At 42.0% G+C, this 24428-nt stretch overlaps 2 long non-coding RNA genes across 11 annotated transcripts in view; one reads left to right on the top strand and one right to left on the bottom strand.

The window, feature by feature from the left end:
* Positions 1-709: 709 nt before the first annotated feature.
* Positions 710-20046, bottom strand: LOC122240321. Of its 10 annotated transcripts, XR_006219851.1 has the most exons (7): positions 19709-20046; positions 13771-13961; positions 13216-13273; positions 5976-6067; positions 5143-5350; positions 4763-4841; positions 710-1006 (listed from the first exon to the last, which is right to left on the bottom strand). It is a non-coding gene; the product is annotated as an uncharacterized LOC122240321 (long non-coding RNA). The 10 variants fall into 10 exon arrangements; XR_006219850.1 differs by lacking the exons at positions 710-1006; positions 4763-4841; positions 5143-5350; positions 5976-6067 and adding exons at positions 7407-7889; positions 9014-9109; positions 10312-11531; XR_006219849.1 differs by lacking the exons at positions 710-1006; positions 4763-4841; positions 5143-5350; positions 5976-6067 and adding exons at positions 7407-7889; positions 9049-9109; positions 10312-11531.
* Positions 19368-24428, top strand: part of LOC122240322 — a 53068-nt gene continuing 48007 nt past the window's right edge. Inside the window, exon 1 of the long non-coding RNA XR_006219857.1 lies at positions 19368-19567. This is a non-coding gene — a long non-coding RNA (uncharacterized LOC122240322). The remainder of the gene's footprint in view (positions 19568-24428) is intronic.

Below are 24428 nucleotides of genomic sequence, written 5' to 3'. Positions count from 1 at the left end.
TAAAATAGAAGGATGGGACTAAGAGTCTCTGACTGTTCTTTCCAGCTCATCTATGTAACATTTAGTGATATTTCAGACATGGGAATAGCAGACAGGTAAACCCACAGTTGTGACCAAGCTAGAATGTGGTTAAAAAAAAAAAAAAAGGCAAAGGTTGGTAACTGAGCTTTGCCTAGTTGACAAAATGCCCTTGGAACTTCACAGAAGAAAAAGAAGGAAAACAAGTCTGTTTAGGTTGTGTGGTTTCTGTAACATGAATTTAACTAATTTCACTCTCTGTCTAGAAAAGTTTTATATTTTGTTTTGCATTACCTGGGAGATTTGTCACTTGATGTATTCTTATTTTTCTTTACTTTCAATATTTAAAGGTAGGCTTTAACATCAGGTCCTAAACTGTCCAAAATAGGCACCACATACTGATGGTGGTTGCTACCTGTCAGAAATGAGAATCCTGATTTCTCAATGCTCATAATTGCAAATAAATAATTCTCTCCTAGCAACTAAATAATTTTCTCCCTTGCAGAATCCTTGAAACTCTGAGCTTCAATTTAAAGATCAATTCCTGTAAACTCTATCGTACTTAGGCCTAAGCACATAGATTAATACTGAAATGTTAAAGGGCTATAATTTGGGGGTTCTAAGATCATCTTATGGTTAGCCCATGAGATCTGGGAATTGCTCTGTCTGGAGAGAAAGGAACTGAAATGCATTCATGTGGCAACAGGATTTTATTTGAACAGCAGGCAGCTGCCTGCTAGCATTGCTTTTAGAATTGGCATCCCCTGCATTGAAGCCTTATTGGGATAGAGAAGTATCTCAACTGCCCCCACTTCAGCACCAGGTTGGGCCCACTCCTCCAAGCATCTTCTGGTATCTACTGACCAGCTTTCCTCCCAGATGCTAAGGAATCCTGGGGCTGCGTGAGAACTATGTCCACAACAGGGAGAAAGTCCAGCATGTGGTAACAAGCTTCTGTACACAAAGAACCGCAGGCTTCCTTCTTGAACTAAAGGAATCAAAGAAAGAACAGAGTGTTGATTGTTCAGCTTTCTATGTCCACCTGCCATAGGATCTTGAGCTGAGCAAATGGCAGATAATTTTACTTGGAAGCTTTATCATTGTACAATGACTTGAAATTGAGCATGAGAGGGAGAGATAAAATAGCACTCTGTGTGTGTGTGTGTGTGTGTGGTGCACGTGGAAGGGCCCAGGCTTTTGGAAGACATCACTCATCACTGAACTCCAAGAGCAAGTCTCCGAACTATGAGTACTCTAATATACAGCAATATAGGAAATCCCTGGATGCAACTGAAAAGTCTCAGACTAGATTCTTCTTCACCTTTAATGCAGAGCCCACACCTTTGTTATATCCCACTGATTGCCAGAGACCTGAGCCCCCTCCACCCTCGGTTATGAGCGGTTACAGGAAAAAATCACAGGGAATATGCATCAACTAGGTCTTTCCTCCAAGTCCTGGAAAAAAAAATGGGATAAACTGACGGCCAAGGCTGCTGAAGGGCTAAAGCAACAGTCTTGTCTCTCCCCATTAAAGTCTTTAAAAGCTTAACATAGTTTTCATTTCTCAGCGCTAATTCAAATCTAAGTCTCTTGCCTTCCTCACAAATCCTCCCTCCACCTTGAATTGGTTGCTCCAGGAGCATCTTCCCTGCTATTATTAGTGGATAATTGCTTAACATTTTCTAGAGGTAATTAACCTTGGCTTTGAAATGAAAGAAATCCCTAAATTGAGCAATATGATGAAAGCCATTCTTTCATGTAATTTAGTCTCATCAGCCAAGTACATCAATTTCTAGCTCAAAGGCAGGGCTGAAGAATAAGCAGTGGCGATACTGTAAAGAAAAAAACTCAAGGTCTCAACACTGTCAATCTCAGTTTCTTCAGAACAGGGATCCCAATGCAGCAGCCTGATTGCATGAGGTCAGTGGTTCTGTTCAAGCTCAACACAGCGACCTTGACAAAGGACATCTGTTAGGAGTCCACGTCGAGCTGACAGCAAGATGCTAGGTATTGCATGCATACTGAAGACTCCAGAAGTTCATCAAGCACCCCTAATTCTGCATTAAAATTTAATTTCTCTTAACATTTTTAGGAAAACAAATGTCATAGTTCAAGGAGCTCTGCTAGTCTACATGCAGTTTGTTGATCCCCGCCAGTGTCTGTATCCTTGCCTGTTTCATAATTAATTGGGTAAGCAGCTCCTTTACGACCATAGGTTTTGAGGTTGTGAGATCCCACAAACAACATGCTTGCCCCCCTGCCTCCACCTAAGGCTGTGCCCAGCTGATTTCAGACTGATGGATATCAGAATTTTCCTCTTGCCGAGAGAAAGATTTCCAAGATGGAGACTAAACAACATCCGCTGGTATCTTGTTCCAAAGGTTGAGAAAGTTCTGTGCCAGCAAACCACTTTGTGGTTGCATTAGACGCTCTCGCCTGCCCTGCGGTTAGCTGGAAGTCAGTTTACCGCAGGGCTTTTATCACCCAGAGGCTGCATTTAGCTTTCTGGGTGACCGTGGCCCACACCCCAAACCAGAGGAAGGCCCTGAGGGGCTTTTTAAGGACCATCCAGAAACCCTCAGAGATGCAGGAGGTCCAGATCAGATCTACAGACACAGATTTGCAAAAAAGAGAGAGAGAGACAGAGACAGAGACAGAGAGAGAGAGAGAGAGAGAGAGAGAGAGACAGAGAGATCACTTTGGCGCCCTCTAGGGGCAGTTTATTGCCATCTTGTAGATTGTGAAATCATACATTTGGGTAATCTCATGTCAGTATGGAGACAAACATCTTGTTAGTGATTTCCTCATATGGCTTACCAGTACCCTTTCCTACATTCTTTTTGTTGATTATTTTACATGACCACAGGATCCCTTTTCTCATGGAAACTTCATCATAAAATCCTGTACCAAAGGGGAAAAAAACCCAACAACAACAAAATTAAAGCCAGAGATTTTGATTGTGTCTATCAGTTCTGTTTATTTTGATGCAAGCACTGGAGGCAGCTCTTCAGCCATCCTTTTTAAATGTTTCCCATTCACAAACATGTGATTTGAGTTGGTTTCATTCCCCTTTAACAAACAGGGGGAGCTCTGGGGGAACAAATATTATGATGCCTAATAATTAACAGCATGGTCTGCCTATTTTTCCAAGCACTGCTACTTACTGTCTTTACTACTGCTACTTACTTAACCTCTGCACCTCAGTTTTCTCAAGCAGAAGTGGGTCAAATAAGAGTGCCCTCCTCATAAAAGTGCTGTGAGGATTACATGAGATAATGCCCGTGAAGCACGTCATCCTCCTTCACAGGTGTCCAGGGTCTCTGGCACTCAAGGCAGGAGAGTGCAGGAAACTCAGGGGTCACATAACAAAGGCACGCACCTCATAGGGTCATGGAACGCATTAAATTAGTTAAGGAAGGCAAAACACCAGAATGATGTTTAGTACCTAGCAAACATTTGAAATCGTTTGCCGTTGTTAGTTTCCTTGTGTATCTCCATTTTATACTCGAGCGAACTAAAACATACAGAGGTTAAGTAACTTGCTTAGGAAATGGACAAACAGTAAGCAGCAGAGTCAGGAATCCATCTGACTCCATGGCCCATGCTCTTTACTACTATGCTCTCTCCATGCATAGTAGCTATTACTATCAGTACTATTTTGACAGGAGAAATAATTTTCAAGCAGGCCTGCTGTCACCTACTGAAGAGAAGTTTCCAATTCATCAGCCTGCAAAGTGCACACTTAGCCTTACACTAAGACAGTAAACATGTAACCACCCATTAACCAATCTTTTGGAGGCATGGGGCAGAAGTCCTCCATATTTTTGTTTTATAATAAGAGGATATTTTCTACTTGCTAAGATATTTGACCTGATATGGGAAAGTGGAGACAGCCACTAAGGAATTTAAAGAGGGAGTATCCAGAGGAAGAGCCGAAAAGCATTCTTAGGGTCTTCCTGCCAAGGTGGACTGAATCAAATGCCCTGGTAACTTCCAACCTTTCTCTAGGAAGGCCTCCAGGCCACTCCACTTTCTGATTTTAGCACAGACGATGCTCCCTGCTCCTCTGAGAAGTAATCTGAGGTTTCTTACAATTTCCGTTGAACTCGGACAGAGATATTCTATGCTTACAATCATTGGAGTGTTCCTAATGTAGTTACAATAGGACTGCTCCCTGACGTATGGCTTCAGCCATCTTTGTCAGCATGTTACCATCTCTGCTATCTAAGCTGCTAAACCTCAGAATCTTCCCAGCTCAAGGAGTGCCCATTGATTTTAGCTTCCAAAAACAGATTTCCCGCTGTACCACCAGATCATAACTGTTGGTGAAGTCCCCTGCTAGTCTGCTTACTGTCTACAAGTGCTGAGGTTACGGAAACTCAAATCTCTGAGGCTGTCTTATTTTCTCTGAGGGCACAGAGCTAAAAGAAGATGGTTTGTTGTTTTAGGGAAGACACTCACTCCTAAGAAATTTCTAGCTATTGGGCAGGGGAAAAAAAACTGTTTTGGAAAATACCAAGTTTTTCTGATGTTGAAGTGGTACAAATATGTATTTAAAGGAGGTGCTTTCCTGAGAGGTGTAGCTGAGGAGGATGCCTGCATTTGAGCTCAATTTGGCTCTGAGGCTTCCTGGTACATTTTCTTTTCCCTTATTTAGACAAGGTAGTAAAGTACTTCATAAGTGAGTTTCTTCTCTTACGTGCTGTACAAGGAGAGAAGCCCACTTGTACTGAAGTAAAATTACCTGAAAAATTTGTTTTCCTAGGAAGTGCTGTCTTGGTAAGAGGAAGATGTTTTCAGGTTGAGTATTAGTCTTGAAGACTCTGGAAGAAAAAAAAACACTCTGAAAGGCTTCATACTGCCTGAAACTTGTCATCGTTGACAATCACTATTAATAGTTGAAGCAATGAGACAGCAATGATAATGTCACTTACATTGGCCTTTATATGGGTCTCCACATTGAAAAGTTCAAGTGCCACATGCAAGGGTATAGATGGTTTCTCAGGTGTGTTATGGTCCCATTAACAGATGGAAAACCAAACTTGCAAAGGTATCTGTCTCTCTAAAGGGACCAGAAGAAGTCACTCAATGGTGACAGAAAAAAATACAACTTCAGGACCATACCTTTTAATATGCACCATCATTCCAAGTGTAGGGTTGACAAGTGTGGTTGTATACAATGTAATTAGCCTCTGAGGAGCAGGGATGCATGATACTAGAATGTTCATTCATTCATTCATTCCATGTTCATTGAGTGTTCATTACATGCCAGCTATCACTTCAGGCAGTGGGGTACAAAGTGTCTAAGGTCACAGAGCTTCCGTTCTGGTGGCTAGAGACAAAAAAAAAAATCAAAATGAAGTATCAGGTAGACATAAATGCTGTGAGGCAAATAAAACAAAGGAACAGAGCTAGGAAACACTGAGCATGTCCACAGGGTCTTGTTTTCTATAGCATGGTCAAAGAAAGCCTCCACAAGAAGGTGGCATTTGAGCAGGTATCTGAAGGACATTAAGGTTCAGTAAGAGTTGTTAAAGTATAATTTTCAAACAGTCAAAAAGCGACTCTTGCATAAATAGAAGCTGAACATATGTCAAAGATTTATTCTACTCAGTAGTTAGTAAAGGATCAATAAAATGTTAAGATTGGTTCAAAAGGGCATTGAAAAATCTGTCATTTACAGGGAGTTTAACAACGGAGTGCTCAACTAAGAAAGGATGTTACATTGGAGACTAAACTGGTTAACGTCCTACTATATTCTATATAAACTATATTCTTTGAGGTTATCTTTCTAACAGACAGAAATTGGGTCTCTCCTGGAAAAAAATCTATAACAAGTAACTTCACTACATCTAGGATTTTTAATCCATAGTAAACAGTGAGTAAAATAAGGCACATTCTTGTGTAAGCCTATTAAACAATGTATCCGTGGCACATTGAAAGGACATACGGCTCACCTTTTTAAGTTTGCCTTCTCCTCCACCTCCTCCTTCTTCTTCTCCTTCTTCTTCTTATAAAAAAAGCCACACAGATAGCTGAAGGAAGAACACTGCAGGCAGAAACAATGTGAGTGAATCAGCCCATTTCCCTGACTCAGGGAGGATCCCTCCCACTGACACAGACTCACACATTCACCTGGACCTTATTATGAATTTTGGTGTAAGTAAATAGCTGGGGGCAATCTGGAGAAGCTGGAAGGTTTATATTAGAAAGTGAGTGGGTACTGAAGTTGGCAGTTGAGAGTGTGGGGATTTTCAGAAGATATTAGGAAGTGAGGAGTATGAAAAGTGGTGAATGAAGGATGAATGGATTTGTGCAACAATTTGCTACTTTTATTGGGCATGAAAACATACTTTGTCTATCCCAGCTCCACCTTTGCCTGTTTCCTGAGAGACTGAGCAAAGATATGAATTAGTTCTGATTACTTTCGGTTTGTTTGTTGGACTGGGTTCAATAGGAGATGGGACCATGTCCTTTCTAGAACTTGTCTCTGAAACAATCACATGCATTAGGGTGTTTCAGCATGGAAACATTGTCACTGGAAGCTGAGCAGGAAAGGAAGTGAGAATGCCTCTCAAGTCTGGAGGGTTAGAGAAGTGCCCCCCATCCAGGGAAGACACTTGTAGTTGCCCTTCTTCTCTTCACTTTACCCACCTTCTAGCCACCGCTCTAGCTGAGGTTTTCCGAGCCTTACTGTGGACTCTGGAGCCCCATGCCTGCCCTTCAGACCCTAGCTCCTGCCTTTCTCCACATGTTCCGGGCTGAAACCTAATCTCTGTTTTCCAAAATACCTTTTCTTCTCACTCTTCACGCTGCATACAACCCCCCCTGCATGTCCTCATGGTAATTTAACTACCATCCAAGGAACCCAGTATCTCCAAACTCTTCACTTGGCCAACTGGGTGATGATACCATAGTAACAGAGGTTCTTCAACATAAGGAGCAGGTATGGATGTAGGGAGTTTATTTTTCAGATGGTATTTATAGTCCCTCTAGGATATCTAAGTAGAAGTGTTCAGTAGGGAATTCCCACTTTCTGCCATCCCACCCTTTCACTGATGGATGGAGACGGACAGTGAGGGTTTCAGGCACCAGACAAGGAAGAGGAAATGGTGATCTGATGGAAGAGGAAAATGGTGGCGTTGATGGATACCCTATCCCCCCTGCTCCCTGCCAAGAAGGATAATATGTGGAAAGAGGTGGACAAGGCAGCTGGGGAGAAAAGAAATGAGTTTGTAACCCCAGCCCCTTTGCTCTTAGAAAGAGGCTCTTGCTCCCAGACACTTTCTTCACACTGTCTCAAAGTCCACTAATTAGAAATTCATTTGGGTTAATATTCAAGTATCCTGAAATGATTAAGGAGACCACCATTCTTTCATTCCTTCAAGTTGGTTCAATAAACACTTGTTTACTTCCTTGTTTTACTGAAGTTTACGAGAGGGTGGGAACAGAATCACACTTTCAGGATCCTAAATTAAAAGGGCAAATGCAAAGGAGGTTGGGGTAAACAGTCACTGAACAGGAAAGGATGATGACCACTTTTGTTCTGGTCTCAACTCAGAATCATCTTGCCTTCTTTGGCCAGTGATGTGAACCTTGCATCTGAGCCCTGTCCCCAGGCAACATCTCCAGGGGTTCCAAAGTTCCACACTTGGTTTTCTCTTATTCTGGAGTACCAGGCTATCCGCTCCAAATTAGTCCTAGATTTTGCTAAAAGCAATGCAAATTTCCATGCATGTTCCCCTATTCATCCTGGGGGATGTTTTCAAATTTCATCCAGCTTAGAGTGGCACCAAGAAGCATTCTGTTCTCTCTCCCATCTTCAAGGTCAAGAATTTGAATCCCGATTGCTGAGAAAGGCCAGACTTCTCCTAGAAGGAAATATTTTTGTTAGAGAAGTCTGTGTCAGATTATTTCGTCTGTTAACAGCAGAACCAGAAGATAATGAGGACTATTTGACAGAGTCTAGCATTGACAAATGGTACACATTTTTGAACTCATTTCAAAGTACAAACTCCTATTTCATTTCGTTTTCTAGGGCTCTGAATAACTTATAGACAATTTAATTGCCTGTATTTGGAATAGGGAATTCCTAAAATGCTGAGTATAATATTTGGATTTAAAGAAAAAGACACCATAATAGAGGCCATTGTTCAAGTAAGTAGAGACAGGTTCATGTATTTCAAACCTTGGATAAAATATAAAGAAGATCATTGAGCTCTAATTTGAAAGAATTCCACTGAAAGACTCAGAAAGCAATCCACTGTGAGAATATGAGACAGAATTATAATATTTACTGGACAATTGTTTGCTAAGAAGCATTTATTTTATATCACTTTTTAACAAGACTGAACTGTCAAATTGTTTAAAATTCCATTGGAAAAATTTGGATTATCACAAAAGTGTTTACTCTTTTATCCTTCCATGTATATTGGATTACTCATGGAGGACAATGGAAAGAATCTGAGAAATGCTGGTTTTAACAGCAACTTAAACTGCATTTCAGAAATTTTATAGACTATGTAAACGAAAGCAACTTTTGGATATGTATTAACATAGCCGTGACACTACTGGTATAACGTAAGGCGCAGAGAAATGAAAATTCCAGCACTATCAGCAAAGATTTTCCTTTGGAAGATGACGGTACAAGTGAAACATGCTTCCCATATAACAACCGTGCTTGCATACACAAAAAAGAATCATCTTTATCTTGTTTTGCTAAATGCCATTGTTAGCTCCAGCAGCTATGATTCTGAGTCTGTGCAATAATACATGACCTTTTATAGTCATTCTGGAACTATGGAATTATCACCTATGAAGACACTGTAATCACATATAACCTTAGATCACCCACTGAATATACTTCCATGAAAAGCATGTTTAGAACAAAGCCAAACTTTTTCTTGGTATGAAAATCACTTTTGATTCTCCATTCTAATACCAGATAGGCACTTCCACTGGTCATGTGTGAGTTCCAAGGACATAGATAACTCACGATGATGCAACAGGTCTTAGCTGCATGAGGATCACCTGGAAGGCTGGTAGCAGCAGATTGCAGGGTCTCTGCCCCAGAGTTTCTGAGTCAGTGTACCTAAAATGGGGCAGAGAATGCATTTCTAACACATGATGTTGATGCTGCTTTCCTGGGAACCACACTTTGAGAACTGCTGCACTAAATGATTCTAGGTAGGGAGTGCTAAAAGCAATTTTAGGGAAAAAAAAATCTTACGTGTGGGTCAGGCTGGTCTTGTGAAAAATGAAAACAAAGAAAAAGCCTATAAGCTTCCCTCTAAAGGCTCAGCCTCTCTATGGTCCCCTCCTCCACACAGAACCCTCTGCCTCCTGGTTTCCATTCTCTCTTTCCGACCTCCAGTTCTCAAAAGTACTCACAGGTCTTGCTATCTTAATTGACCCTAAAATGTACATTAACCATAGCAGCAGTTATTCCTCTCAGGGACCTTTGCATTTTGACATGGATCAAAAATTCAGACCTGACCTGATAAATGAAATCTGAACAAAAAAAGGTGTTAATTTTATATGGGAAAAACTGTTACATTTCCACTCCATCACCTACATTACACTAGAGTGATCTAAAAGTCAAATCTCTTCGCGTTACTTTCTTGTTCAAAGTCTTCAATGACTATCCTTCTCCCACAGGCAAATTTTAAAGGCAAGGCTTCCAGGCTTTTCCATATATGCCACTGCCTACCTTCTCAACCTCCTCAGCCACCTTGCCCTCCTTCCACTTTGTATATGACAGTACTGAACTATTTTAAATTCTTTGAAAATGACCTATTCTCAGGATCAGCTGCATTATTTGGGGAACCCAGGGAAAGATGAAAATGAAGGGCCCTCTGATCAAGATGTATTAAAGAATTTCAAGACAGCACTTGCAGAGATTCGCCCAAGTCCAAAGGCTTCTGAGCACAGAGCGCTGTGTGGCTGCAGGTCACACACACATGAGCAGCCCTGACTGTTCCAGAGACAATAATCTCTAAGTCCCTTGGCGCTTGTCTTGGGGTATCACAAAGAAACCAGTCAGGGTGTGTCATTTCCTTTTGCTCTGAGTTGGTATCTCTAGGTTTGTTGAATGTCAAATGCAGGAAAGCACCTGAGCTTCGCCATGCCTTTGTTCATTTTCCAGGAAAACTCTTAGGTAGCCAGAGGGTACAATGTACTGCTTTGACCCTGGCACTACTTGCTCTCCTTATGCCACTGTCCTAATCTCTCCCTCTTTTGTACCTTTGCAAGGTACCATTCCTGCCTTCTGAAATGCCATTCCCTGTTTCTCACCTGATTAACTTGCATTCAACCATCCTTAGAGGCTCAGCTGAGGCTCCTCTTCTGCTGGGAGGCCTTTCCCAAATTCCAGAGCCCCTGCGTGCACAGTACACTCTGCCCTTTAGTGGTTAGCCTGCTGGGTTTTCATCTTGTTCGCATGAGCACCGTATTGACTAAGCTCCAAGCTATTCCAAAGCATCGATGGTGTCTTCATCTTTGTATCTGCAGAACCTAGCACGACATCTGGATTGGAGAAATGGCTTCAAAATGCTCATAACGTGGAAGAACAGGAGGTCATGCGTGCTAACATTTTTCACAACTCAAAAATAGTTTCTTGGAAGAAAACCATTTCTGAAGCTGACAGGCAGCTTACATGGGACTCAGAATTCTTCCAGAACTCCTAGGTGAGGTGGTCAACTGACTTCTAGTTACCGCAAAGGAAGGAAGCTCTGGGGCAAGAACTGAACTGCTTAGCCTCTTGAACCTAATCTGCGTGGGTGTGAACCCCAGAGACGTGTTCAGTCCCACTCAGTGGAGGAATCTAACACATGAGAGAGTCTGAGAGAGTCATCAAGAATGCCTTTCCTAGACCGGCTTCATATGGGAACTTTTAATCTTAATTCAAATATCAGAGACTGTCTGAGGTCTACAGTCAACTTTCCAGGGCTGATGATCTAGTTTGTGGTTGATGTAAGTTATTTGCGTCTCCTCCTCCTTCGTGACTTCTGACTACTCACTGTCGTTCTACCCTGAGTGGGTGGTGAAATACCTTACAAGCTGAAATTCAAACCAATAAAGTCTGCTTTTTGTAAGTTTATGGTTTATCTATGAATTTCATGTACCCAAGCTATCTTCATCCCTGGCTGATTCAAAATTTGAGCATTGGCAGGATATCATATTTACTTAGGTATTTTTCTCCAACTTGCGGGAATATACTATTCTGGGTTTCTGGGTGCATTTTGAGAGAAAATCCAGGAAGCTTTTTTTTTTAATATAATCTTCTTAGTTGTTTTTCAGCCATTGATATATACTTTGTGCCTGCAAACAGTCTAGGATTGAAGCAGCATCTGGTTTGTTTTCTTTCTGGCCAGGCCAGGGAGAAAAGGGAGCTAGTTGTTCCTGACTTTCTCCATAGACCGCTGCTTCTTTCTCTCTTTCTCTTCCATCTCTCATGACGCGGGTGGGCTTTCACTCCCTTGAGGTGCCTCCAGCCCTCGGACATCACTAAAGAGCTGGGACAAAGGGTGGTCAGGTTCAGACACAAATCTCAAAAGGCAAACAAGGTTAGATTCCTCTTCAGCTGACACTGAAGCCTGAATCCCTGTTCAGACAGGCACACTAGCCCACCTGCTCCAAAAGCAAATCCTGGGCTGCCTAAACCACACCACTCATAATGGAGTGTCAGGGAGCATAGGAGAAAGTCCTGAGTGACCCAGAAGTGTGTCTCACTAGTAAGGCAACTTTATCTCTCCAATGTTAATGGTTCTGTTTGCTTGGATACTTAATTCACTTAGGAGCCTTACAAATTGCAAATCTGTAGACTTACAAATTTATAGACTTAGAATCTGGACTCTCAGGGTTGTGAGGGAATTCAACAGGTTGTATAGTTGGTCCCTTCCAACACCTGAGTCCCTCTCTGCCACTGCCATGCCTGGGTTTTGTTATTATCTGTGCTTAAACGTTACCAAGGATGGCGAATTTACTGCTTGCCCAAGGTCACCCATTTCATCCTTGAGTAGCTCTTTTAGAAATATCTTCTTTTCATAAACCAGATGTCAGCTAAAGTCAACTTGCCCTTTCATATTTAAATGAAACTGTTTTGAATTCTCATGCCTTATGAGGTAAGCCATTCAGCAACTCTTTCAAACTCTTCGTTAATCTTTGACATGTGGGCAGGAGGTTGTTTATAACTGTCCAGGCCACCTCTGGCTGAGGCTTAATCGCTCCATGTATGGAGCCCTCTCTTTTCTATGCCTATTCTCTTTTCTACTGTCGCCTCTTCCTCCACACTAAGCAGCGCTCTGTTTTCCTGTTGGGACATTCCACGTGAGCCTGTCTCAAACACAAGGCTGTGCAAGTGTGTGTGACATACTTTTACAGGACAATTCAGACAACTGCTGGAGTCAACAGTGCAGTGACCAATCTGTTTATGACTAAATATTGCACATTTCTAGTCTTCAAAGCCCCTCAGGTACCTCATCACCAGGACCTCATTCCCTGGCCACATTTCCCTGTAGCTTCCACCTCCCACCTTGTACTTGGCCCCCTCTTTTCTTTTAACTCCTCCCCTCTTCTGTCAAATTCTTGGCTTACGTCCCAAATCCTAGTTGACTTCCTCTGTAGAGAAATTTGGTTTTGCCTTTATCTTCTAGACCTTGACCTTGGGATCTCTTGGCCCACATCCAGGGCAGTTTACCAATGTGTTTCCCCAAAGACAGTCTACTCCCTAAAAGCCTTGTGCCAGAGGATACCCTGTCCCCATATGGTTACACAAAGTCCACGTCTGACTCCCTGTCAGCTCTACCCAGTTCATTACAACCTGCCTTCTCTTGGCTGGCTTCTGACTCTGGAGTCATTGCTGTAGACAGAAAGAACACAGGCTTTGGAATCCGACCAGAGTCTGAATCCCAGATCTACTATTCATCAGTCATGTGACATCATTGGCCTAACTTCTGAAGACCATCATTCTCAGCTAAGAAATGGTAATTATACCATCTAAAGAATTTATGTGAAAATTTGATTAGATAATATACAGTGTCTGGCACATAGTGCCCTCAACAATTTTTATTTATTTGAATTAAAATAAAATAAGATGGAGATCAGCCTTGAACATCTATCTCCCAAGCAAACAGAACCATTTATGCCAAATAAGCAAAACTAAAGGCAGCTTCTTTTATAAGTGTACATGAAACTTACCTTAGGTTATTTCTTGTATATGCCACTGATAATCATAACAGAAATTTAAAATGTCCTCCTAAAATGGTATAAGAAAAGCACTTTTGACCAATCCCCTGCCATCTGGAAACCCCCACCATAATAACCAATCACTGTAAAGGTTAAGCAACTTCCTCATTGTCAGTTTATAAGCCATCCTATAACATCATGCCTCTGAACTTCATACCAGTTTTGGGTCTCAAGCACTGCTGACGGTGACCTTTTTTTCTCATTCAGTAAAATATTCATATCAAGTAAAGCTCTCTAAATTTTCTTTTAACCCTTTCTTTCTCCCCCAGCCTCAAAAAGCTTCAAAGTTGGTGCAGATGAACCCTCCCCAGCCTGGTTCGTTCCCTGCTTGTTTTGACCCCTGATCCTTCCCTCCTTGCTATCTTGGCTTTCCTGCCATTTCATCTGGTCCCTGCTTTCATTCCCAGCTTTGGCTTTCATGACTCAGTCACTCCCACTCATATGCAGAAGTGGAAGAAATGTCTCCTTCTGCCTCTCCCTTTGTTTGCCATCATGATTCTGACTTACCTGGAAACAGCTTCAGAGATGATTAAGTTATGGCTCACAGATATAATTGAGCCGTTTCCGAATTTCCAAATGGCATCAGAAGCACTGAGATCACCATGAAGATGCATCGTCTTCTTTGTCAGTGAGGACTGAAGAAACGCTGGCCGTCATATCTCTTTTTTGGAATCTCCTAAGTAAGGACCTCAGTAGCCCTGAAAGAAAAAAAAAAAAAAAAACCAAGTCAGAGATACCATGATAGCTGTCACAACCCAAACCTCGCGAACACAAAATATTTAAAAATGTTAAATAAGCAAATAAAATATCTTGCAACATAATCTCTGTTCTGGTGCTAAATAACTTTGTTTTAAATATACAAAACTCCAAACATAAGCCCTTAAGGATAAAATGCTAGTAATGAAATTGATACTAAGTGAAGACGACCATTTTTTATGAAATATTTATTGACTTACCACATAGGCTATCTGAACCTCAAAACTAACTCAGCCTCTGCCGTGGTGGGACTTCAGGATGGAGGCTGACAGAGAACGTACCCTCACCCACTCAGCCAGGCAGATGCTCTGGGATGCACATGTCATTCAGATTTGGCTATTCTTGTGGTGTGGGGAAAGAGCTGCATGATTTCACTGGCATTTCCATATCAGAGAGGAATTATAAGAGAAAGTATCATATTTGAGCTGCTTGAGGGGACTGTTCCATAAGAAATTTCAGGCAAATTATTTATCTCTTTGAGGTGTACACGCTCATTTGTATATTGTATAAAAATGAATACTACTATTAGTTTGAAAACAGGTCTGGCTATTATAACAAAAGTCAAAATAACCGCGGTTTAAAAGAGGCGGGATGTTTTCTCTCTCATGATACAGTCTGAACACAACGAGTCCAGAGTTAACAGCATAGCTCCCCAGTTTGGGGCCAGGCTCCTCGGATCCTGTTTTGCATCTTCAACACATAGCTTTCACCTCAGGGCTAAACTGTCTGTTCCCAACTCTTGTCTCCACATCTACATTCCAGCCAGTGAAAAAGAAGGAGAAGGGAAGGGCACAATCTTTCCCTAAATTTAAGGGTATGAACTGTAAGTTTTTTATATCTTTCTGCTCGCATCCCATTGGCTAGCACTTAGTCATGTGGTCACAACAATCTGCACCACAAACTACAAGCCAGAGTCTTCCACCGGGATTCCACGTACCCAGCTAAATTTCAACACCACTCATCATCAGGAAAATACAAATCAAAATCACGATGAGATTCCACATCACACCCATCAGATGGCTAAAATTAACAGAAGAAACAACAGGTGTTTGGTGAGGATATGGAGAAATGGGAACCCTCTTGCACTGATGGTGGAAATGCAAATTGGTGCAGCCACTCTGGAGAACAGCATGAAGGTTCCTCAAAAAACCTAAAAATAGAACTACTTTATGATCTAGCAATTTCCCTTTAGGTATTTACCCAAAGGATACAAAAATACAGATTCAAAGGGGTCACGTGCACCCCAATGTTTCTAGCAGCATTATCAACAACAGCCAAACTATGTAGAGAGTCCAAATGTCCATCCACTGATGAATGGATACAGATGTGGTATATGTATATAATGGAGTATTAGTCATCAAAAAGAATGAGATCTTGCCATTTGCAACGACCTGGATGGAGCTAGAGTGCATTATGCTAAGTGAAATAAGTCAACCAGAGAAAGACAAATACCATATACTTCTGCTTATATGTGGAATTTAAGAAAAAAACAGGTGATCATATGAGTGAGCAGGTTGGGAAGAGAGGGAAACAAACCACAAGGGACTCTTAATGATTGAGAACTGAGGGCCGATGGAAAGAGGTGGGTGGTAGATGGGCTAGATGAGTGACGGGTACTAAGGAGAGCACTTGTGATGAGCACTAGGTGTTGTAAGTCATGAATCACTGAATTCTATTTCTGAAACCAATAATGCACTGTATGTTAACTAACTAGAATTTAAATTTAAAAAAAAAAATCAGGACTTGTCTTGCTAACAAAGGAAAAGAGAATACATACTCCAGGACAGCTAGCAACTATCCTGAAAACAATATAGGTAGAATGTTTGACACAAAGTCAATGTTCAATCGATAGTAATGTGTTTTTTTTATAATAAGCAAAATTTAAATAAGTTGATTTTATTTCATTCTTGATATAGAGACAAAAGAAAAAGGTGTGTGTATCTCCACACAGAGACTCACAATGTGGGTCTGATTAAGAGTGGCTGTGGTTTGGAAACAGAGCGACCGGTACTGCACTGGCCTTCTGGCCCTGCTGGGTTTTAGGCAGTGAAGGCTTCATCTGTGGGCCCAGCCTTGCCCAGTCCCCCAACCAATCCCAATCAGGTGATCACTGGTGAGCAGTCTTTCAGCTCTACATGCACCATTTGGTGTGTGTTGGGGAGTCCAAATTGTAGTCTGCCCATAATGCCCAATTCATTTCTTCAATTCATGAATCTGGCCTTCTGGTGAATTTTTTCCCCTTGTCCACTGGTGCAAACATACCTCATGAGCAAGCCTACCCAAAACATTATACAGGGGGACATTACTCACATCCTTTGTATACACTGCCATGCTGCTATCATTACCTTTCATGCAAGGAGTCTTTTTTCCTCAAGTTCCAAGAAAGAAAAGAGAAATAAAAAGAAAAAAAGAAAAAGAAAAAGAAAAAGAAAAAGAAAAAGAAAATAAGGAAAGGGAAGGGAAGGGAAGGGAAGGGAAGGGAAGGGAAGGGAAGGGAAGGAAAGGAAAGGAAAGGAAAGGAAAGGAAAGGAAAGGAAAGGAAAGGGAAAAGACAATCAGAAGCCAAGACAGTAGGAAACCATGCCAAAGAGTTATATATCCAGAATAGAAACCATAACACTAAGCACAAACTTCAGAGTGGGACTCTGCAGTAGTGGGTGGTCACGTGGCAGTGTTCCATAAACTCCAGATCACAATACAGGATGACATAAGACATGTCCTACCATATTGGGAGGGAGAATTGATGGTGGTGGGGGGAGAGAGGGTGACTCATGCCATCATTCCTCACTCGAACGATTCTTACAGTCGGCAGGACATCCAAGAAGGACATACCCCGAGTGAAAATTACTTGACCATTTGGCAAAGTACTAAGTACTAAGATAGTATTTCACCAACAACTAGAAAAATTTCAAGTTAAACCATGGAAAAGTCACCCTGTGGGTGTGGAAAGGAATAATATTTTAAGATAGGCTCTGGGGCTTTCTCTGTCAAAAATGAAATAGCCTGACCAATCAGAACAGGACTCAATAAAGGGAGAAATTTCACATGAACTCTTCAACTAATGATAAAGTAAGAATAGAACTCAATGTGAGAGCTTCAATGGATCTAAGAGGCCACCCGAACTCACTGTTTTATAGTTCAGAAAGCTAGATTTGCTTAGCCCATATGTGGCAGAGCCACAATGAAAACCTGAGCACTGGAGGCTCCTGGTCCAGTGAGCCTTGGCAGGAACTTTCTGACATCAGAGGACTCTTTTATTCTAAAAAGAAAATATTTCTTGTGGGAAATCAGTACTATGTTCTTAAACTGATTTTATCAAAAAAAGGACGAGACTGGAGATGGCGAAACAAATCCTAAGTGTATAAACAATGTCATCCAACTGTTGTATAATGACTACATTCCAGAGGGGTTTTCAGAGTGACAAATGACTTCAAACAAACATTTGGTTCTGGCGGCACCTTTTGTAAGTGGCTTTAGAGGAACTGTGGAATGCAGAAGAATGCAGAAGAGAGTGGTGATCTAACCAGACTGGGAATGAGGAAAATCCTATGTCAAGTGACTGGAACAGAGAATAAAGTAATGTTTATGAAATCCCCCTTTCTATCTGAGTGAGACAACAGGGACTGCCTAGACCCAGCAGATGTTCCATGTAAGTGAAGAGTTGCTCCACGTGACCCAAACCCAATGGCAGGGACCAGACTGCACACGTGGGAGAGCAACAAGCCACCATCCCGCCAGCAAGGAGAGCAGGTAGAAGCTGGCAGGCAATGGGTAGTGTGGGAGGCAGCAGGTTGAGGGGAAAGGGCACTGCACAAGGACTCAGAGGACTTGGGTCCCAGTCCTGGCACTTACACTAGTTGTCCTAGTTGTGCCACCGTGGGTAGGTTACTTAACATCTCCAGATGGGCTTCAGTTTCCTACTCCATAAAAGGAGAAGGTTTCATTCCATCTTTGCTGGCTCAAAAATTCTGCTTTCCAGGGTTCACTAGTCAAATGCCTACAGCAATGTTTCCCAACCCCCCAACCTGAGGCAGTTTGGCCCTTCAGGAGACATCTGGCAATGTCACAACTGGTTGTCACACAGTGGGAAGGGGCTACTGCTGTTGGCATTAGGTGGGTGAGGGACAGGGATGCTATTCAACACCTCCAAATACAAGGAAAGCTCCCCACAACAAAGAATCACACAGCCCAAAATGTCAATAATGCCAAGGCTGAAAAACACTAACTGAAAGGACAATAGACAAACCCATTTCAGCCAATTATTGTCATGTTGCCAGGTCTGTTGAAGAGAATCTGAAAATGTGGATTTTTTTTGTAAAATATCCCCAATTGAAGAGAGAGCAACATTTTTTTTTAATACATAGAAAACACTCTGGGAGCCAAATAAAATGGGGCTTTAGGACAAATTCTGTCTGCAAGCTGTCAATTTCTGAAATCTAATTAGCCACATACTGTCCAAGCAATTAGTGTCATTTAACTGAAAGCGTGGATTTGTTCATCTGTGTCTAGTTATCTGAGCTAAAGTGAAGCAGGTCACGGTTAATCCGTGTGCGTGCTCATACACACGTCTGTGTGATATAGTGGAAAAAACACTACAGGAAGTGTTCAGAGACATACCCACTTACCATGTGGGTAACTTTAGGGTCAGAATCATTAAATTCTCTGAACAACAGGGTCTCCACTTTCATGGAGAGTATCAATATTCTTTCTGTCTACTTCTCCAGGTTGTCACAGGATAATGGTATCATGGAGCTGAGGGGTGCCTAGGTGGTGCAGTCAGCTAAGCCTCGGGCTCTTGATTTCGGCTCAGGTCATGATCTCATGGGTTCATGAGACCGAGCCCCACGGAGGGTTTGGTGTTACCACCATGGAGCCTGCTTGGGATTCTCTCTTGCTCTCACCCTCTCGCTCTACCCCTCACCTCACAAAAATAATAAATATTTAAAACAATAAAATAAAAATACATATCTTGGAGCTGGAAGGATCTTCAGAAATCACTTCATACACAGTTATGCCCAGAGAAGTGATCCCATGACGTTGCCCTTGAACTCAGTCAATGGCAGGCCCGGGGCTTGGAAGCAGGTGTCCTGACTCCCTATCTTTAGTTCTGTGAGGGTGAGAGGAAAGGAGGTGGTGTGGGTGAGAGTGCCAGATGTACACTCTTCCAGATGTGGTCTGCCACCATTTGATCTTTCAGTTGTGCCTGAGCAGCACCAGATGGGACCCGAGGAGGAAATGAGAGGGACGGGAAAGCTCTCTGGAGCCTGTAAATGGCTCCCCTGTCTCCCAAACGGAAGGTTGGTGTTTGCGTTCGTTTTTCTCCAACGTACACCAGCAGGCAGGTCTCTGGTCAGCAGCAATGCAAGTGCCTGATATTGAGCAAAAGGAGGCCTGAGCCAGAGCGTGTGACTGGCTCAGCACGGACACTTTACCCTGCTCAGAAAAACTATGCAAGAGCACCTCCGCACCATCAGTGGGCTGCTGAGAGGAACAGTGCGGTCACGGCGCCACAGGGGCCCACGGCCTTCATGGGAGCTAGAGGCCTCAGGTGACTCTCCAAGGCTAACCATGGTGTATAGACAGAACCCTTCCCCCACCTGCCTCCTCGGAGCACCTCCAGTGCTTTCCTGTCCGCGACTTTGTTCCATTACTGCCTCCTGTTGGGGATGAGCCCCGTTCCTGTGCTTACCTAAGGGCCTGGGTTGGCGGCTCACAACCGGGCCAGGGGCTGCCTCCGAGGCTTTGCCGAAGCGCAGCGTGCGCATGTCTGTTCTGCAGCCGGCTTTCCCGTGGGGCGGAGTTTCAGCTCCCACCCCGGCTGCCCTGAGCAGGTCAAGCAACTGCTCTCTTAAGTTCTCAGAGTCGCTTCCGTCTTCTCTTAGCCTGCTCGCTGGCTGCGGTCGCACGGAGAGGCCCGGGTGTTGGCATCAACATTTAGAGCTTCTGTCTTTTTTCTTTAGTGCTAACCCGTCTCCCAAGCCCATGGTGAACATCACCACGGGCTGTCCTGTCCGTGGAGCGGGTGAGACGGAACTTGCTGATGCTGCAGCCGCTGCCGTGCCGTGCGCTCGGCTGCTCCAGCAGGTTTCACATTTTTTAGTGTAATGACAGAGTTTTCAGTTACTTACAGGATGTAATTATAAATACATATTTGCAATAGAACCAGCTTGATGTGCTTATTTTTCCATTAATAGCACACTGCACTTTTTGGAATGTGTGTACCACCCTTTCCTTAAAGCTCAGCTAAAGCCTTAACCTCCCCCTCTTAGGCCTTCCAGCCAATGTCTTTCTTATGTCTGTACCACTGACTGGGGACTGGAGACTCTCTATGTCTCATCCGTTTATGTGGGATTGAAGGAAGAGTCACCTACTGTGTGTTCTACCCAATATAAAGAGTGTTAACCTTGGAAAACAAGCAACACTTCTTAGATCCTCTTTATCTCCATCATGTGAGCTAGTGCTGTAGTTACTAGACTCCCAAGAAGATTTAGAGTCCACAGAGACTTTGAGGGCCAGGGACCTAATAAAATAGCATCTTGCTTCCATGTGAGAGTGATAAGTATTTTGAAGAATCAGACATGGGGGTAGCAGAGATAAAGGCCAGTGACTAAAATGAAGTTGGAAGACACAGCTCAGGGTGAGATCCAGCTGAATGTCAAGGTGTCAAATAAGTGGCAGTAGTGGTGGTCTGGCCAGGCCTCTCACTGGTGAGGCAGAACAGTGGAGACAAGTTCTCAGGTAGACACTCATCTCCAAAGAGAAGAAGGACAGGGTTATTAGTCACCACTAGATTTACCACAAATTTACCAATTTGCAAACCAGTGTAGCTGCCTTGAGCCACGTCACTAAAGGGGCAAAGTTACACTTTGGAAGTTACACTTGTAAGCTCCCTCCGTATGGAAGGCTGCATGAGACGTGGGGGAGGCTCGTTCTCCCTTAAAATTTATTTTTATTTCTTTTTAATTTATTTTTAATGTTTATTTTTGAGAGAGAGGGGGAGAGCACGAGTGGAGGAAGAGCGGTGGGGGGTGGGGGACAGAGGATCTGCGTGGGCTCTGTGGTGACAGCACAGAGCCCGATGTGGGGCTCACACTCACCAACCATGAAATCACGACCTGAGCTGAGGTCAGACGCTTGACTGACTGAGCCACTCAAGTTCCCCAACAGTTTATTTCTTTTTTTTTGTATTTATTTTTTATTTTTTTAATGTTTATTTATTTTTGGGAGAGAGAGGATGAGCCAAGGAGGGGCAGAGAGAGAGGGAGACACAGAATCTGAAGCAGGCTCCACGCTCTGAGCCACAGAGTTGACTCTCAGCACAGAGTCCAACGCAGGGCTTGAACTCAAGGACTGAACTGGGAGATCATGACCTGAGCTGAAGTCGGACGCTTAACCGACTGAGCCACCCAGGTGCCCCCCAACAGTTTATTTTAAATGATGGCAACATCCAAGCTATTTTTTCCAATATCTTTACCAAATTTGAACACACGTCCTTGAAACCTCACCCAAATCCCAGCGCAATCTTCTGACATTACCGATTCCTCTTGAAACATGTTTATGTTTCAAGCAAGTGATTTTATAGCAAGAAGTGATTTTATAGCATCATAAAATGATCATCTTACTTAGGATTCATACACAAACACTTCTTAACTTATTAACTGAACTAATTCATTTCTTCAGTGCCTGCATTAGTATGGCCTATCTATAATTCACTCGCCTTTGCAAAGACGGGGGAGAACATGATGGGAGAGTGAGAGAGGCTCAGAAGTGAAGCCTGTCCACCCCATGGAGACTGGTAGGAAAGGCAACATCTATAGGAGAGCTTAATTAGGCCAATCCAGGGGATAGATTCAAATCCGTGACCAGAATTTGTGAGGCTAAGGAAGCAGCATTACAAAGTCTGTAGTTTATATTTTTCTCATTTTTTTCTTTCTCTATATAAAAGACTTAAATTTTTTAAAAGCAGTGTTAAACTGAGGGTTGATGGGGGGTGGGAGGGAGGGGAGGGTGGTTGATGGGTATTGAGGAGGGCACCTTTTGGGATGAGCACTGGGTGTTGTATGGAAACCAATTTGACAATAAATTTCATATATTGAAAAAAAAATAAAACAAAGTATACATATAAAAAAAAAAGCAGTGTTAGTTGCACAGCAAAATTGAGAGGAAGATACAGAGATTTCCCAAATACTCCCTGTCCCCACACATGCATAGCCCGCCTGATTACCAAAATTCCCCACCAGAGTGGTACACTTATTATAATTGATGAGCCTATATGGACACATTATAATCACCCAAAGTCCACAATTTACTTTGGGTTTACTCTTTGTATTCCATGGGTTGGGCAAATGTGTAATGGCATTTATCTATTATTAGAGTATCATACTGAGTATTTTTACTGCCTTAAAGATCCTCTGTGCTATTCGTTACTTTCCCCTTCACCTGCTGTCCCCCTCATCACTGATGTTTTCATTGTCTCCATAGTTTTGCTTTTTCCAGAATGTCACATAGTTGTAATCATACAATACAGTATGTAGCCTTTTCAGATTTTCTTTCACTTACTAATATGCATTTAAATTTCCTCCATGTCTTTTCATGGTTTGAGAGCTCATTTCTTCTTAGCAATGAATAATATTCCACTGTCTGGACTTACCACAGTTTATCCATTGACCTACCGAAGGGCATCTTGTTTGCTTCCAAGGTTTAACAATTATGAATAAAGTTGCTATAAACGTCCACGTGCAGGTTTCCTGTGTGGACATGAGTTTTTGACTCCAATGGATAAATACCAAGGGGCACAGTTGCTGGACTGTATGGTAAGGGTATTATGCTCAGCTTTGTAGAAACCACTAAATCGCCTTCCAAAGTGGCTGCATCATTTTGCATTCCCACCAGCAATGAGTGTTGTCAGCATTTGATGTCAGTGTTCCAGGTTTTGGCTATTTTAATAGGTGTGCAGTGGTATCTCATCATTGTTTTAATATGCATTCCTCTGATAACACAGGGTAGGGCATCTTCTCATTTGCTTATTTGCCATCTATATATCTTCCTTGGTGATGTGTCTGTTAAGGCCTTTAGATCATTTCCTAATTGGGTTGTTTGTTTTCTTATTGTTGAGTTTTAAGTATTCTTTCTATATTTGCATAATGGTCCTTTAGCCAATGTATCCTTTGCAAATATTTTCTTCCGGTCTGTGACTTGCCTTCTCATTGTCTTAACATTGTCTTTCAAAGAGCAGAAGTTTTAATTTTAATGAATTCCAGCTTACCAGCTATTTATGTCATGGATCATGCCTTTGGTGTTGTACCTTAAAAGGCCATCACCAAATCCAAGTTCATCTAGTTTTTTCTCCTCTGGTATCTTCAAGGAGTTTTATAGTTTTGGATTTTTACATTTAGGTCTGTAATCCATTTTAATTTTTGTAAAGGGGGAATATCTGTGTCTAGATTCATTTTTTTTTTTTGTCTGTACATGTCCTTTTCTGTCCAAAGACTCTTTTTTCAATTTTATTGCATTTGCTCCTTTGTCAAAGATCAGTTGACTACATTTATGAGGGTCTACTTCTGGGGCTTTTTTTTCTGTTCCATTGATGCATTTGTCTATTCTTTTTTTTTTTTTAAGATTTTATTTTTAAGTAGTCTCTACACCCAACATTGGGCTTGAAACCATAACCCCAAGGTCAAGATTTGCATGCTCCTCTAACTGAGCCAGCCAGGCACCCCTCTATTTGTCTATTCTTTTGCCAACACCACACTGTCTTGTTACTGTAGCTTTATAGTGAGTCTTGAAGTTGGTAATGTCAATTCTCCATCTTTGTTTTCCTCTTTCAATATTGTGTTGGCTATTCTGGATCCTTTGCTTCTCCATGTAAACCTTAGAATTAATTTATCCATATCTATAAAATAACTTGCTGAGATTTTGATTGGGATAGCATTGAATCTATAGATGAAATTGGGATGAACTGACATTTTGACAATATTGAGTCTTCTTTTCCATGACATGAAGAATCTATATTTATTTAGTTTTTCTTTGATTTCATATATCAGAGTTTTATAGTTTTCCTCATATAGATCTTTTACCTCTTTGTTAGATTTATAACTTAAGTATTTCAAGTTGGGGGGGTGCTAATGTAAATACTGTTGTATTTTTTTATTTCAAGTTCCACTTGTTCATTACTGGTATATAGTAAAGCAATTTACTTTTGTATATTAAAATTGTATCCTGTGACCTGGTTGTAATTGCTTATTAGTTCCAGCAGTTTTTTTGTTGACTCACATTTTTTCCATAGATGATTTTGTCATCTATGAACAAAGAGAGTTTTATGTATTCCTCTCCAACCCGTATGCCTTTTATTTCCCTTTCTTGTCTTGTTGCATCAGCAAGGACTTCCAGTACAATGTTGAAGGAGTGGT

Source organism: Panthera tigris, chromosome B4 (assembly GCF_018350195.1).
Source record: "Panthera tigris isolate Pti1 chromosome B4, P.tigris_Pti1_mat1.1, whole genome shotgun sequence".
Taxonomy (NCBI): Eukaryota; Metazoa; Chordata; class Mammalia; order Carnivora; family Felidae; genus Panthera; species Panthera tigris.
This window is presented reverse-complemented; position numbering and strand designations above follow the sequence as displayed.